Here is a 6708-nt window from a genome sequence, read left to right as displayed (position 1 = left end):
AGTGATAGAGCAGCTGGGTGAGCACCTGGCATCCAGTCAAGGTCAACCCACCAGAGTCCTTTTTGGTACCCAACATATGTTGAGATAAAGGCAGTTATATATATATTGCATGCTATAGTAATAGTAGCTATTGAATAGCAAGCTCCTGTGCTGGATGCGGAGTTTACTGGTTGCACTGCTTATCACTTTACTAAGTTTTGGGAACATACTAATATAAAAAGTGGTTCCATGCTTTACCTTTACACTAATGGCCTTGTCATGCTGGAGGAGTTATCTTCTGGGCAGCTATGGGGGGACGATGGAGGAATACACCCTTCCCCCCCTCCCTGACATTGATATAAATGGTTTTATAATGAAGTCTTCTGTGCTCCTTGCTGATCCTAATGCAAGTTGTTTAGTAATGTTACTGTTACTAATACTGTCAACACACTATGGAGTTCGTGGAATCTGGTGTTATCCTGGTGTAGGAAAAAACAAACTTTAGGTGATGATATATTGGGATGCTCCCTGAGGTGCCCAGTTCCTGGGTGGCAGGGTGTGTGGAAGGATTTGGGCAGGTTCCTAGGGCATTTGACACCTCCCATTACCTCAGACTTCACACCTGAAGAGGTATTCGACCCTAGCAAAATGACACGCCACCTGATGGAAGGATGCCTTGCCTACCCCGATCAAAACCAGCAGCTTCTTGCTCTGTACTGGGGCCTGGTCTGTGCTTATTGAGCCACAGTTCAATACTCTCAGAAGACTGTAGTGGAGGCAGGGACCCAAACTGCAATGGAGGACACTATGGCTGAGGTAGGGACTCAAACATCAGGAACTATAGTAACTGCCCCAGTAGTGATAAGGAAAAAATGGATAATCAAGTTACAGCTCCATATCAGTGATTAGTAAGAGAGGAAGAGGAAGGAGAAGAAGGAGGAGAAGGAGTAAAAGGAGGAGAGGGGGCAGATGAACAAGCCGGTTCTTCAACGAAGGAAGTCAGACAAATCAAACAGGAAACCGAGGTTACCTGGTCCCTCACCTCATCAGAACCTTGGGACTTGTAGAAAGATTACAGCAGCCAACCTGGTGAGGTGATTACTACCTGGTTGCTTTGCAGTTGGGATAATGTAGGGGTTAACAGTGGGTCTGTTAGCTCCCTGGAAGAGGAGATTGACTTGGAAAACTTTTGAGTGTGGTCTTGAAGATAAGTAAGTTTTACACACAGGCTAATTGGGGAACGAGGGCGAACTGTGAGTCTGTAGATTCGGTATGTGAGAACCACAGCCTTGTCCTTGGACATCTCCAGGTGTCTCACGATTGCTGCCAAGTGTATCAGGGATGATGAGTGTCCAATTAGGATGTTGTTGCTTGCTTGCTACTTGCTTGCTACTTGCTCGCTGCTTGCTTGCTGCTTTTTGACAGTGATATAAAAGGAGCTGGGATTTTTAATAAAGGAGGCCTTTTCTTATGTTGCCCTGAATCAGTCTTCTTGTGTGTTTTTTATTGGACCATCACGACATAACGGCAAGAGGATAACAACATAGATAGTCAGTAATTAGAAGGTCATGAAACCCAACAGTTGGGATCCCTTGTCAGAGACCTCCATATTGTAAGAGGAATTGGAAAGGAGAGAACAACTTACAGTCTTTGGAGACAGCTCCTCTCAAGCGTGAGGGAAAGGTATCCATTCAAGGAAGATCTAATGAGCTCCCCAAGGAAGTGGACCACTGCAGATGAAGGTATCCAGTACCTGAGCTAATTAGCAGTGCTGGAAATCATCTATAGTAACCTAAGAAGGGATGACACACCCAAAGATCCAGAGGATGTTTCTTGCATGATGGTCATGTGGAGGAAGGTGGTTCAAAGCACCCCTGCATTGTATTCCAACAACCTGGTAGCATTATATTACCCAAAAATGGATCCACCAACTGTAGAGATGATGTCCTCCTGGCTCCGAAATGTAGGAGAAATTCTGGGCACTTCCTCATTCCCATGGGCCACCACATCAGCTCTCAGGGGCAGCCCAAGAGATTGGTCCTCTCCTGCCCTTGTCAGAGGGAAAGGAAGCCCCAAGCACAGGCCATATGGTGAACTCTGGTTCTTTCTGCATGACCAGGAGGAAGACATGAAGAAGTGAGATGGTCAACCTACCTCTAAGCTGGAACCCTGGGTATGTGAATTAAGAAGGAAGAGAACTGTTGAGAAGGGGTCACCCAAGAAAACTGTCCATGTAGTTGCTGCAGAGACCCAAGAAAGAAATCAGTAACCTCTCAGACATAAAAGAACTGAAATCAACTCCTTTGATCCTGGTGAGGGGACTTCTGGTCTGGCATCACAAACATCAGGCAGTGAACACTCTGACCAGAAATAGGAATAGAGGGGTCCCACCTTCAGCCAGGAGGAGGAAACGGATGACTGGGCATATTGGACTGTGTGGATTCGATGGCCTGGCACATTGGATCCACAGAGGTATAGAGCTTTGGTAGATATGGGTGCACAGTGCACACTGATGCCATTGAGGCACAGAAGTGCACAACCCATCTGGATCTATGGAGTGACAGGGGGATGCCAGGAATTATCAGTGTTGGAGGCTGAAGTGAGTTTAACAGGTGACAAGTGGGAAAAGCACCCCATTGTGACTGGCCCAGAGGCCCCTTGTATCCTTGGCATTGATTACCTCAGGAGGGGATACTTCAAAGATCCAAAGGGGTATTGATGGGCTTTTGGTGTAGCTACCGTGGCTACAGAGAAGATCAAACAATTATCTACCCTGTCTGGTCTCTCAGAAGATCCTTCCATCGTGGGATTGCTGCAAGTTGAAGACCGACAAGTGCCCACTGCCACCAGAACAGTGCACCAATGGCAATATGGCACCAACCAAGACTCCATCATTCCCATCCATGAGCTAATTCATCTACTGGAGAAACAAGAAGTGATCAGCAAGACCCACTCACCCTTTAACAGCCCATATGGCCAGTGCAAAAGTCTAATGGGGAGTGGAGGCTGACAGTGGACTATCGTGACCTGAATGAAGTCATGCTACCTCTGAGTGCTGTTGTGCCAGACACGTTGGAACTTCACCATGAGCTGGAGTCAAAGTCAGCCGAGTGGTGCCAGTATTGATATTGCCAATGCATTTTTCTCAATCCCTCTGGCAACAGAGTGCAGGCCACAGTTTGCCTTTACCTGGAGGGGTGTCCAGTATACCTGGAATCGACTGCCCCAGGGATGTAAACACAGCCAAACCATCTGCCATGGACTGATCCAGACTGCACTGGAACAGGGGGGAGCTCCAGAACACCTTCAATACATTGATGATAACACTGTATGGGGCAAGACAGCAGAAGAAGTTTTTGAGAAAGGGAGGAAAATAATCCATATTCTTCTCAAAGCTGGTCTTGCCATAAACCAAAGTAAGATAAAGGGACCTGCATGGGAGGTCCAGTTCTTGGGAATAAAATGACAGGATGGATACCATCACATTCCCATGGATGTAGTGAACAAAATAGCATCTATGTCTCCACTGGTTAACAAGAAGGAAACACAAACTTTCCTAGACCTTGTGGGGTTCTGGTAGATTCACATTCTGGATTATAGTCAGCTTGTGAGCCCCCTACATCAAGTGACCCAGAACCATTTCAAGTGGGGCCTTGAGCAACAAGAGGCCTTTGAGCAGATCAAACGAGATAGCCTGTGCAGTAACTCTGGGGCTTGTTCGAACAGGACCAACTGTGCAAAATATCCTCCACATGGTAGCTGGGGAGCATGGTCTCACCTGGAGCCTCTGGCAGAAAACACCAGGAGAAACGTGAGGTCGACCATTAGGGTTTGGGAGCCAGGGTTATCGAGGATCAGAAGCCCACTACACACCAACTGAAAAGGAGATATTAGCAGCCTATGAAGGGGTTCGAGCCACCTCAGAAGTCATTGGGACAGAAGTATGTCTCCTCTTGGCACCGTGTTTGCCCATGCTGCACTGGATGTTCAAAGGGAACAGCCCCTCAACACATCATGCAACCAGTGCTACATGGAGTAAGTGGGTAGCTTTGATTACACAAGAAGTCAAAATGGGAAAACCCAATTTCCTGGGATTCCTGGAAGAGATTATGGACTAGCCAGAAGGCAGAGATTTTGAAGCATTGCCTGAAGAGGTGACTCGTGCCCAAGAAACACCACCATATAACAAGTTACCAGAAAATGAAACAGGCTATGCTCTTTTTACTGGTGAATCTTGCCGTGTGGTAGGAAACCATCAGAGGTGGAAGGCTGCTGTGTGGAATCCCACACGATGGGTTGTTGAAGCTGCTGAAGGAGAGGGCGAGTCAAGTCAGTTTGCAGGAGTAAAAGCCATCCAACTAGCCCTAAAGATTGCTGAATGAGAAAAGTGGTCTGGGCTATACTCTATACTGACTCCTGGATGGTGGCTAACGCCCTATGGGGGTGGTTACAGAAATGGAAGAAGGTCAGTTAGCAATACAGGGGTAAACCCATCTGGGTTGCTGCATTATGGCAGGACATCGCTGCACAGGTGGAAAACATGACTCTGAAGGTGTGTCACGTCGATGCTCACGTGCCCAAAAGTCGTGCCACTGAAGAAGATCAGAACAATGAGTAGGTGGATAAGGCTGCCAAGGTTGGAAAAGCCTAGGTAGACATGGACTGGGAGTGGAAGGGTGAGCTATTTATAGCCCAATGGGCCCATGAAACATCAGGACATCTAGTAAAAGATGCAACATACAGATGAGCTCATGATCGAGGGGTGGACCTGACCAAACAAAACCCCTACACACTGTGGGAGGGGATAAAGTCCCAGTACTACATATGGGGAAGTGGTTGGGGAAGTCAGCGTGTGTTTCTCCTCCCATGAGAAAAAGTAAACCTATTCATGGGATTGTCTTTGCTCAGGGACCAGGGTCTACCTGGTGGGCAATGCGGGAAGATGGGGAGACCTAGTGTGTGCCTCAAGGAGATTTAACCTTGGGGGAAAGATAATCTGTGTTCTGAGTTGTATGTTGCAGGAAGTAAAGTCACAGGACAATGAAGAGCAAATTCTGTGAGGAGTAAGGAGAGTGTGACAATGACCCGAAACTGGTTGGTGTTGGTGCCCAACGATCACTTACTTCTCCTGTCCTGAGTACCCATCCCAATGGAATGGAGCCCAAGATCTGGAGAGGTGGAAGAAGGCCATAAAATGAGATCTGAGAGATCTGCATTGGCAGCTAGAAAGGTGTTGATAACACACTGGTGTTTTGGCTACTGCTGAGCATCAGCACTGTAACATTCCTTCCTCAATCGAGGGCAAGATCCTTGGAGGGGACACAAGTAGGCCAGCTGACCCAAACTGACCAAAGAAATCATAGAATCATAGAATTAACTGGGTTGGAAGACACCTCTGAGATCATCAAGTCCAACCCTTGATCCAACCCCACTGTGATTACTAGATCATGGCACTCAGTGACACATCCAGCCTCATCTTAAAAACCTCCAGGGATGGTGAATCCACCACCTCTCTGGGCAGGCCATTCCAATGCCTGATCACTCTCTCTGTAAAGAACTTCTTTCTAATATCCAACCTAAACCTCCCCTGACAGAACATAAGCCCGTGCCCTCTTGTCCTACTGCTGATTGCCTGGGAGAAGAGACCAACCCCTACCTGGTTACAACCTCCTTTCAGGTAGTTGTAGAGAGTGATGAGGTCACCCCAGCTCCCTCAGCCTCTCCTCATAGGACTTGTGCTCAAGTCCCTTCACCAACCTGATTGCTCTTCTCTGGACTCACTCCAGCACCTCAATGTCTTTTCTGAACTGAGAGGCCCAGAACTGAACACAATACTCAAGGGGTGGCCTCACCAGTGCTGAGTACAGGGGAAGGATCACTTCCCTCGTCCTGCTGGACACACTGTTCATGACACAGACCAGGATGCAATTGGCCTTCTTGGCCACCTGGGCACACTGCTGGCTCATGTTCAGCCTCCTGTCAATCAGCACCTCCATATCCCTTTCTACCTGGCTGCTCTCCAGCCACTCTGTGCCCAGCCTGTAGCGCTGCGGGGGGTTGTTGTGGTCAAAGTGCAGGACCCGGCACTTGGCCTTTTTGAACTTCATCCCCTTGGAATCAACCTAACTATCCAGCATATCCAGGTCCCTCTGCCTTCCAGCAGATCTACACTCCCTCCCAACATGGTGTTGTCTGCAAACTTGCTAATATTCCATACCCTACGACATCAGGTCAGATATAAAAGCATGAAGGTGGGCATTCATTGTCTCCAATGGTTGTCTGCTGAGAAACCGTTATGTGTGCTGAAGCCCTGCTTCTCAGAAGTGGTCAACCAATTGCTGCTGATGGGAAGTAGAGAATAAACCATGTTATCTTTCACTTCGCTTTGTTTTTGTACGTGCAAGTTTCCACTTTGTTTTTGCTTTAAATAAACTGCCTTATCCCAAACCATGAGTTGTTTTCCACCTTACGCTCTCCCCTGTCTGCCTGGGAAAGGGAGTGATAGAGCAGCTGGGTGAGCACCTGGCATCCAGCCAAGGTCATCCCACCTCTGCTTCTATGAAATATAGTTAAATGGCATCCCTGAATGCAGTCTAATACTACTAATAACAACAGTGAGTTCACTGAGACTTTTCACATTTAGCACTAAATGCTAGATTTAAAATACACATAGCCCATGATTTTAATTTTTCCATATTTTATGTATCTCTGACTCTCACTGCTAATCTA

The sequence above is a fragment of the Myiozetetes cayanensis genome, unplaced genomic scaffold (genome assembly GCF_022539395.1).
Source record: "Myiozetetes cayanensis isolate MyiCay16 unplaced genomic scaffold, myiCay2020 scf83, whole genome shotgun sequence".
NCBI classification, from domain to species: Eukaryota; Metazoa; Chordata; class Aves; order Passeriformes; family Tyrannidae; genus Myiozetetes; species Myiozetetes cayanensis.
The sequence above is the reverse complement of the archived record's forward strand: the minus strand, read 5'-3'. Positions refer to the sequence as shown.